The sequence below is a fragment of the Moschus berezovskii genome, chromosome 6, assembly GCF_049115385.1.
Source record: "Moschus berezovskii isolate FMDL1 chromosome 6, NW_MosBer_1.0, whole genome shotgun sequence".
Lineage (NCBI taxonomy): Eukaryota > Metazoa > Chordata > Mammalia > Artiodactyla > Moschidae > Moschus > Moschus berezovskii.
In genome coordinates, this window is record NC_142465.1 from 63,747,435 (window position 1) to 63,756,809 (window position 9,375).

The window sequence follows — 9,375 nt, forward strand, 5'->3', positions numbered from 1 at the left end:
CACACAGTTGCACTCATCTCACACACTAGCAAAGTAATGCTTAAAATCTTCCAAACTAGGCTTCAACAGTACATGAACCATGAATTTCCAGAAGTTCAAGCTGGATTAGAAAACACAGAGGAACCAGAGATCAAATTGCGAACATCCTTTGGGTCATCGAAAATGCAAGAGAATACCAGGAAAACATCTACTTCTCCTTTTTGATTATGGCAAAGCCTTTAACTGTGTAGATCACAACAAAATGTGGAAAATTCCTCAAGAGATGAGAATATCAGACCACCTTACCTGCCTCCTGAGAAATGTACACAGGTCAAGTAGCAGCAGTTAGAACTAGACATGGGCTGAGGAAGGAAAACTTTCAAACTCATTCTATGAGGCCACCATCACCATAATCCCAAAACCTGGTAAAGACCCCACAAAAAAAGAAAACTACAGGCCAATATCACTGATGTATATAGATGCAAAAATCCTTAACAAAATTCTAGCAATCAGAATCCAACAACACATTAAGAAAATCATACATCATGACCAAGTGGGCTTTATCCCAGGAATGCAAGGATTCTTCAATATCCGCAAATCAATTAACATAATACACCACATTAACAAACTGATAAATAAAAATCATAGGACTATCTCAATAGATGCAGAGAAAGCCTTTGACAAAATACAACATCCATTTATGATAAAAACTCTCCAGAAAGTGGGAATAGAAGGGACATATCTCAACATAATAAAAGCTATATATGACAAACACACAGCAAACATTATCCTCAATGGTGAAAAACTGAAAGCATTTCCCCTAAAGTCAGCAACAAGACAAGGGTGCCCACTCTCACCACTACTATTCAACATAGTTCTGGAAGTTTTGGCTACAGCAATCAGAGCAGAAAAAGACTGAAAGGAATCCAAATTGGAAAAGAAGAAGTAAAACTTTCACTGTTCGCTGATGACATGATCCTCTACACAGAAAACCCTAAAGACTCTACCAGAAAACTACTAGAGCTAATCAATGAATACAGTAAAGTTGCAGGATATAAAATCAACACACAGAAATCCCTTGCATTCCTATACACTAATAATGAGAAAATAGAAAGAGAAATTAAGGAAACTATTCCATTCACTGTTGCAACAAAAAGAATTAAATACTCAGGAATATATCTACCTAAGGAAACAAAAGACTTGTACATAGAAAACTATAAAACACTAGTGAAAGTAATCAAAGAGGACACTAATAGATGGAGAAATATACCGTGTTCGTGGATTGGAAGAATAAATATTGTAAAAATGAGTATACTACCCAAAGTAATTTATACATTCAATGCAATCCCTATCAAGCTACCAACGATACTTTTCACAGAACTAGAACTAATAATCTCACAATTTGTATGGAAATACAAAAAACCTCGAATAGCCAAAGCAATCTTGAAGAAGAAGAATGGAACTGGAGGAATTAACCTGCCAGACTTCAGGCTCTACTACAAAGCCACAGTCATCAAGACAGTATGGTACTGGCATAAAGACAGAAATATAGATCAATGGAACAAAATAGAAAGCCCAGAGATAAATCCACGCACCTATGGACACCTTATCTTGGACAAAAGAGGCAAGAATATAAAATGGAGAAAAGACAGTCTCTTTAACAAGTGGTGCTGGGAAAACTGGTCAGCCACTTGTAAAAGAATGAAACTAGAACACTTCCTAACACCATACACCAAAATAAACTCAGAATGGATTAGAGAGCTAAATGTAAGACCAGACTCTATAAAACTCCTAGAGGAGAATATAGGCAAACACTCTCCGACATAAATCACAGCAGGATCCTCCAAGACCCACCTCCCAGAATATTGGAAACAAAAGCAAAAATAAACAAATGGGACCTAATGAAAATCAAAAGCTTCTGCACAACAAAGGAAACTATAAGCAAGGTGAAAAGACAGACTTCAGAATGGGAGAAAATAATAGCAAATGAAGCAACTGATAAAGGATTCATCTCCAAAATATATAAGCAGCTCCTGCAGCTCAATTCCAGAAAACTAAGTGACCCAATCAAAAAATGGGCCAAAGAACTAAACAGACATTTCTCCAAAGAAGACATAAAGATGGCTAATAAACACATGAAAAAATGCTCAACATCCCTCATAATCAGAGAAATGCAAATCAAAACCACAATGAGATACCATTTCACACCAGTCAGAATGGCTGCTATCCAAAAGTCTACATGCAATAAATGTTGGAGAGGGTGTGGAGAGAAAGGAACCCTCTTACACTGTTGGTGGGAATGCAAACTAGTACAGCCACTATGGAGAACAGTGTGGAGATTCCTCAAAAACCTAGAAATAGAACTGCCATATGATCCAGCAATCACACTCATGGGCACACACACCGAGGAAACCAGAATTGAAAGAGACACACGTACTCCAATATTCATCGCAGCACTGTTTATAATAGCCAGGACATGGAAGCAACCGAGATGTCCATCAGCAGATGAATGGATAAGAAAGTTTTGGTACATATACACAATGGAGTATGTTTCAGCCATCAGAAAGAATGCATTTGAATCAGTTTTAATGATGTGGATGAAATTGGAGCCTATTATACAGAGTGAAGTAAGCCAGAAAGAAAAACAACAATACAGTATACTAACGCATATATATGGAATTTAGAAAGATGGTAACCTTAACCCTGTATCAGTTCAGTTCAGTTCAGTTCAGTCGCTCAGTCAAGTCTGACTCTCCGCGACCCCATGAATTACAGCACGCCAGGCCTCCCTGTCCATCACCAACTCCCGGAGTACACTCAAACCCATGTCCACAGAGTCGGTGATGCCATCCAGCCATCTCATTCTCCGTCGTCCCCTTCTCCTCCCACCCCCAACCTTTCCCAGCATCAGAGTCTTTTCCAGTGAGTCAACTCGTCGCATGAGGTGGCCAAAGTATTGCAGTTTCAGCTTTAGCATCAGTCCCTCCAATGAACATCCAGGGGACTGCAAAAGAGAGATAGGTATATAGAATAGTCTTTGGGACTCTGTGGGAGAGGGTGAAGGTGGGATGATTGGGGAGAACGGCATTGTAGCATGTATATTATCATATGTGACTAGTCCAGGTTCGACGCATGATACAGGATGCTTGGGGCTGGTGCACGGGGATGACCTGAAGGGAGGATATGGGGAAGAGGGAGGTGGGAAGGGGATTCAAGAAAGGGAACACATGTACACCCAGGGCGGATTCGTGTCAATGTATGGCAAAACCAACCAATATATTAATGTAAGGTAATTTGCCTCCAATAAAATAAATTAAAAAAGAAAAAAAAGAAAAAGAAAATTCTTGAAAACGGAAAAAAAAAAAAAAGAACTAGACATGGAACAACAGACTGGTTCCAAATAGGGAAAGGAGTACATCAAGGCTGTACACTGTCACTGCTTATTTAACTTATATGAGGATTGCATCATCCAAAATGCTGGGCTGGATGAAGCACAAATTGGAATCAGGATTGCTGGGAGAAATATCAAGAACCTCAGATATGCAGATGACACCACCCTTATGGCAGAAAGCGAAGAAGAACTAATAAGCTTCTTGACGAAAGTGAAAGAGGAGAGTGAAAAAGCTGGCTTAAAATTCAACACTCAAAGGAGCAAAGATCAAGGCATCCGGTCCCATCACCTCATGGCAAATAGATGGGGAAACAATGGAAACAGTGACAGACTTTATTTTGGGGGGCTCTGAAATCACTGAAGATGGTGACTGCAACCATGAAATTAAAAGATGCTTACTCCTTGGAAGAAAAACTATGACCAACCTAGACGGCATATTAAAAAGCAGAGACATTACTTTCCCAACAAAGGTCGGTCTAGTCAAAGCTATGGTTTTTCATAGTCATGTACAGATGTGAGAGTTGGACTGTAAGGAAAGCTGAGCACTGAAGAATTGATGCTTTTGAACTGTGATGTTGGTAAACTGTTGTGTCTTGGACAGCACGGAGATCCAACCAGTCCATGCTAAATGAAATCAGTGCTGAATATTCATTGGAAGGACTGATACAGAAGCTGAAGCTCCAGTACTTTGGCCACCTCATATGAATAACTGAGTTATTGAGAAAGACCCTTTTGCTTTGAAAGATTGAAGGTAGGAGGAGAAGGGGAAAACAGAGGATGAAATTGTTGGATGGCATCACCAACTCAATGGACATGAGTTTGAGCAAGCTCTGTGAGTTGGTGATGGACAGGAAGCTTAGCATGCTGTAGTCCATGGTATCTCAAAGAATCGGACATGATTGAGAAACTGAACTGATCAGGAGTTAATTTATAATGTGTGGCATTATTGGCGCTTTGCATTCCAAGAGAAATTTGTTAAAAATATAATCTTCTCTGAATTTTTGGTTTGGATTCCATGCTTATCCCCTTCCCCCACTATGAAAATGAGGGCAATGCTTCATTGAGTTATTGTGAGGGCTTATTCAATTTAAAAGTAAGTGAAGTAAGCCAGAAAGAAAGAAAAACACCAATACAGTCTACTAACGCATATATGTGGAATTTAGAAAGATGATAACGATAACCCTGTATATGAGACAACAAAAGAGACCCAGACGTATAGAACAGTCTTTTGGACTCTGTGGGAGAAAGCGAGGGTGGGATGATTTGGGAGAATGGCATTGAAACATGTATATTATCATATGTGAAATGAATCGCCAGTCCAAGTTCGATGCATGATACAGGATGCTCGCGGCTGGTGTACTGGGATGACCCAGAGGGATGGGACGGGGAGGGAGGTAGGAGGGGGGGTCAAGATGGGGAACACATGTACACCTGGGGCAGATTCATGTCAATGTATGGCAAAACCAACACAATAATGCAAAGTAATTAGCCTCCAATTAAAATAAATAAATTTTTAAAAAAAAAGTAAAATTAAATTATATAAAATTTTTAAATCTTTTACTCACATAAATATTGTTCTCTTCATTATTCCTAAAAATAAAATCAGTTATCACATTTGAGAAAGATGGTCTCACTATAAAACAATAGTAACTATTTATGAAGAACCTCATTTAAAGGACAATGCTGCAGTTGATGTACTTATCTCATTTACTCATTATAATAACACTATGTTAAGTTTGGAGAAACTGACACTGAGAGGTTAAATAATATGAACAAAATCATACAGCTAGTTAATGGTCAAATTAGAATTCTAAACTCTTTTTGTCTGAAACAGAAGCTTGTGTTACTTTGCAAACCTTTATTCAGTAAGGAAGACCAAACTCAGAGAATAATCTTCTGAAAGCTAATGAAAAAATATATTCCTATGAGAAACAGAAAATGTAAGCACGTTCATTTTTCATAATCCTTGATATATATCAGAAAGAAATGGCAACTCCAATTATTCAACTGAACCTGATAAAAAGCTGAGCTAAGAACTAATAAATCAATGCTTAGAAAAGTTTCATTGCCTTTTACTTTGCAATCTTACCTCTCCTTGTCATACGATGCATCACATCAGCCAGTTGAAATTACAAGTAATGTATTGGAAACCGTTTCAGTTTTCATTTAAGCAACCCAGCACTTCTAGAGAGTTATTCTTTCTCAATGCATTTAAAATTATTTTATTTCTATAGTTATTACAAAAAATATTTGGATACATTTTCCATTTAGCCATGAGAGCAAAACTAGTGAAGGGAAGCAGATATGGAGTTAATGTGGTCATTTATGGACATGATTTCTATGAGCAGTTTAACCTGCATGAGACAAGTGCTGTTTTATCCACCACATATGCCCAAGGCTCATTGGAAATACTCCAGTGAATCAAATGTACCAACCAGGGCGAAGAGGAAAATACACTGAGGATTATAAACATGTTATCAACATTTGTACCACTACTGAAACAGAAAACTTGCCAGACAATGTCCATAGGGATAGAAAAACATGAGAAATAGGCCAGAGGCATATGCAATATTTTGCATAGTATCTATGTGAAGATATCTAAATGTGCAAAATTTATGGAAGTGGTTTCCTAGATTTCCTAAATCACTATTTCTCTGTAAAGCACTTTTTTTCCTAGCTGGCTGAAATACTAAGATGAATGAATCTTATGTGTAAACTTTACAATTTCTTTTCTTATGTAATAAAATGTCTCCGTAAAGTAGCTCCCAAATCTATTAAGTACAAAATGAATTATTCAAAAACATGAAATTGAGAACAATAAAAGAAGAATGAGGTAGAAGATGGTGCTCAGTGAATTCCCATAAAGAGACATGAGAAACTTTGAAAAAATGTTCACTGAAATTGTCAGTCTTTTCCAAGAATCTTCTTAGATTATTTTTTGACAGAAATAATGGGACAGGTTGTTGAGAAGGATCTATTATCCAAGTGTCCCTTTTTATCCAGTTGGCAAACTGGGTCCCAGGAATTAAAGAAAGCATAAAATCTAGGAATTTTACAAGATTTTATAATTCAGAGTCCTTATAATCTCATATTAGAAGTGACAAAAATAATCTGTTGACTGAATCACTGTTATTCATTCCACAAATATTTTTTGTAGACCTGCTATCTTTAGATACTATACAAAAACAAGGATACAATGGAATCAATGTAGAAATGCTTCCCACCTTCATGCAGTTGACCAAGGAATCTCCAAACACAAATCTGAGGAGACACACCTTTAGAAAAGATCTGAGAGGCTCCCAGAAACATTAGATGGACCGAATGATTATGGTTTCCCCTAAACAAACCAACCTCAGGGAGAGGTAACTGTTTTGTCAAATGTGTAGATAGCAACCAATTTACAAGGGACATGAAGAAAGAGAAAATAGCCCAATCAAATAAACAAAATAAATTTCAAAAAGTAGACCCTAAAAAACTGGAGGTTTGTGAACACTTCACCAAGCATGAAAAACAAATGTCGTAAATATGATCACTAAGTTCAGGAAAGTGGCAGTGATTTAGTTTTACTGCATTTACTCTGAATTATTTGAATATAAATATTTTTCAAAAGTGATAGAGAATATATGAATTCTATGACTAATACATAATATGATAAATCCTTACTTGAAAATAGGTACTGAACTTTACAAAACAAAAAGCTCGACATTTAAAGTCCATTTTATCTCTTTAGTGCCTTATCATTGTTAATATATCAATTCTTAAACCAAAGGAAATTGTCAACGTTCAGCCTGAAAATACACTAGAAATTATACACTCATTTTGAAACTCTACATTTGAAGTACGATGTGGCATTATAGGATCCTTTCAGGGACTGATTAACAGAATTAAAACTATCTATTCTCGTCATGCTATGTCTTAAAGAAATAAGTTTCATTTCCAGAAAATTCTGCATGAGCAATAACATTTTCTATTATTTTAAATGCCAATAATAATGCACTGGAGAAAGTTGGGCATTGAAGTGAAAGAAACAGTGGGAAATTATTATATTAACTATTAGGTGGCCTGTTAAGAGAGTATAAACAGCAAGCATAGCTATACAGACATTTAGGAATTTCCGGATTTAATCTAATTTCTATTTAAAGTGGCCTTCATTTTTTACCAAAATCTCACTTATTGGCAGGAAACATTGCTTTATAGACCATGTCTTTTAAGGCTTCTTTCACTGGTTGGTCTCTCAAGAGTGTAGATGTAGGGGTTCAACAAGGGGGCCACAGAGGTACTAAGAATAGCTACTCCTCTTATTAATTATGCCATTTCTTTGGCCAAGGGATTAGCATACATGAATATATAGCTTCCATAGGAGATGGAAATGACAATCATGTGAGAGGAACAAGTAGAGAAGGCCTTTTTTCTCTGACTAGCAGATGGAATTCTCTAAATAGTCCTAATAATGTGCATATAGGACAAAATCACTAATGTCAAGGCGAATAGCAAACTAACAAAAGCAAAGTAAAAATCCCATTACCACTGGAAGTCATGTATCTGAACAAGACAATTGTAAAAGAGGGAAACAGTCACACAAAAAGTGATCAAACAATGATTCAGTTCAGTTCAGTTCAGTCGCTCAGTCGTGTTCGACTCTCCGCAATCCCATGAATCACAGCACGCCAGGCCTCCCTGTCCATCGTGTGCTTCAATTGGGAGCACAGTAATCCAGCTGGAGGAAAAGCATAAGGCATTGGAAGATGGTCAGAAACCTGCCCAGCCAAGCACAGAGCACAAGCAGACTGCAGAATTTCCGGCTCACAATGGTTGTGTAATGCAGGGGCTTGCAGATGGCAATGTAGTGGTCATAGGACATGGAGGCTAGAATGTGAAATTCAGTCAACACCATGAAAACAGAGGAAAATAGTTAGGCTGCACAATTGTAAGAAATAGTCTTGTCCCTGGTGATGATTGGCCCCAGAAATATAGGGATACACTCAGTAGTAAAGGAGATTTCTAAAAGAAGTTTCGGAGGAAGAAATACATTGGTGTTGAGATGGGAGTACACCCAGGTTAGGATGATAATAGGTTTCCAGTAACAATACATACGTGATAAATAAAAAGAGGACAATCACAATCTGAAGGTCAGGATCATCAGGAAGGCCTAGGAGGACAAACTCTGTGATCACCGTGTGGTTCATTTCTCTGTTTCTTTCTCTTTTTCCTTCTTGTAAATATATTTAGGCGGAAAGTGTATTAAAAGGAAAAGATGAAAGGTTTAATTCATTGTGATCAATATCATTATCATGAATACAATTCTAAAACATTCTCTATATTCATGCCGATGTTATTTTCTTTTGATTATTTTCTTTGCATTTTACCTTAAAACGTTTGAGTCCTGCTTGTTTTACTAGCACTCATTCTAAATCAAGCAGGAGACGTTAGGAAATTTTCACCCAGTAACTTGTACTATTCAGCGACTATAAATTAAACCAGTCCTTTTGCTTTGCCCAATTTATTCAAATAATTGCATTTTTTTTAGAAATAATCATATAAATACATTTTTCTGTGATGTATTTATTAGAGGATACCATAACTTGAAAGTGTTGAATCCATCTACCAAGCAGGAGACGTGGGTTCAATTTCTGGGTCGAGAAGATCCTCTGGAAAAAGAAATGGCAAACCACTCCAGTATTCTTGCCTGGAAAATCATGGACAGAGGAACCTGACGGGCAACAGTCCATGGTCGCAAAGAGTGGACATAACTGAAGTGACTTAGAACACACAGTGCTTTGTCTCATTTTAATTTGCATTTCACTGATGACTTATGCTGTGAACATTTTTCATATGCTTGTTTACCACCTGTGCATCTTCTGTGGGGAAGGGTCTGCAAAGGTCTATTGTCCATTTGTTAACTAGGTTGTTTGTTTCCTTATTGTTTAATTTTAAGAATTCTTTGCATATTTTGCATAGCAGTGCTTTGTCAGATGTTACTTTTGCAAACATTTCTCTCATTCTGT

The 9,375-nt window shown here is 37.2% G+C and overlaps 1 pseudogene; it reads right to left on the minus strand.

Annotated features, from left to right (window-relative positions):
• Window positions 1-7,536: 7,536 nt before the first annotated feature.
• LOC129535631 (olfactory receptor 6C3-like) lies at window positions 7,537-8,556 on the minus strand (annotated as a pseudogene).
• Window positions 8,557-9,375: the final 819 nt, after the last annotated feature.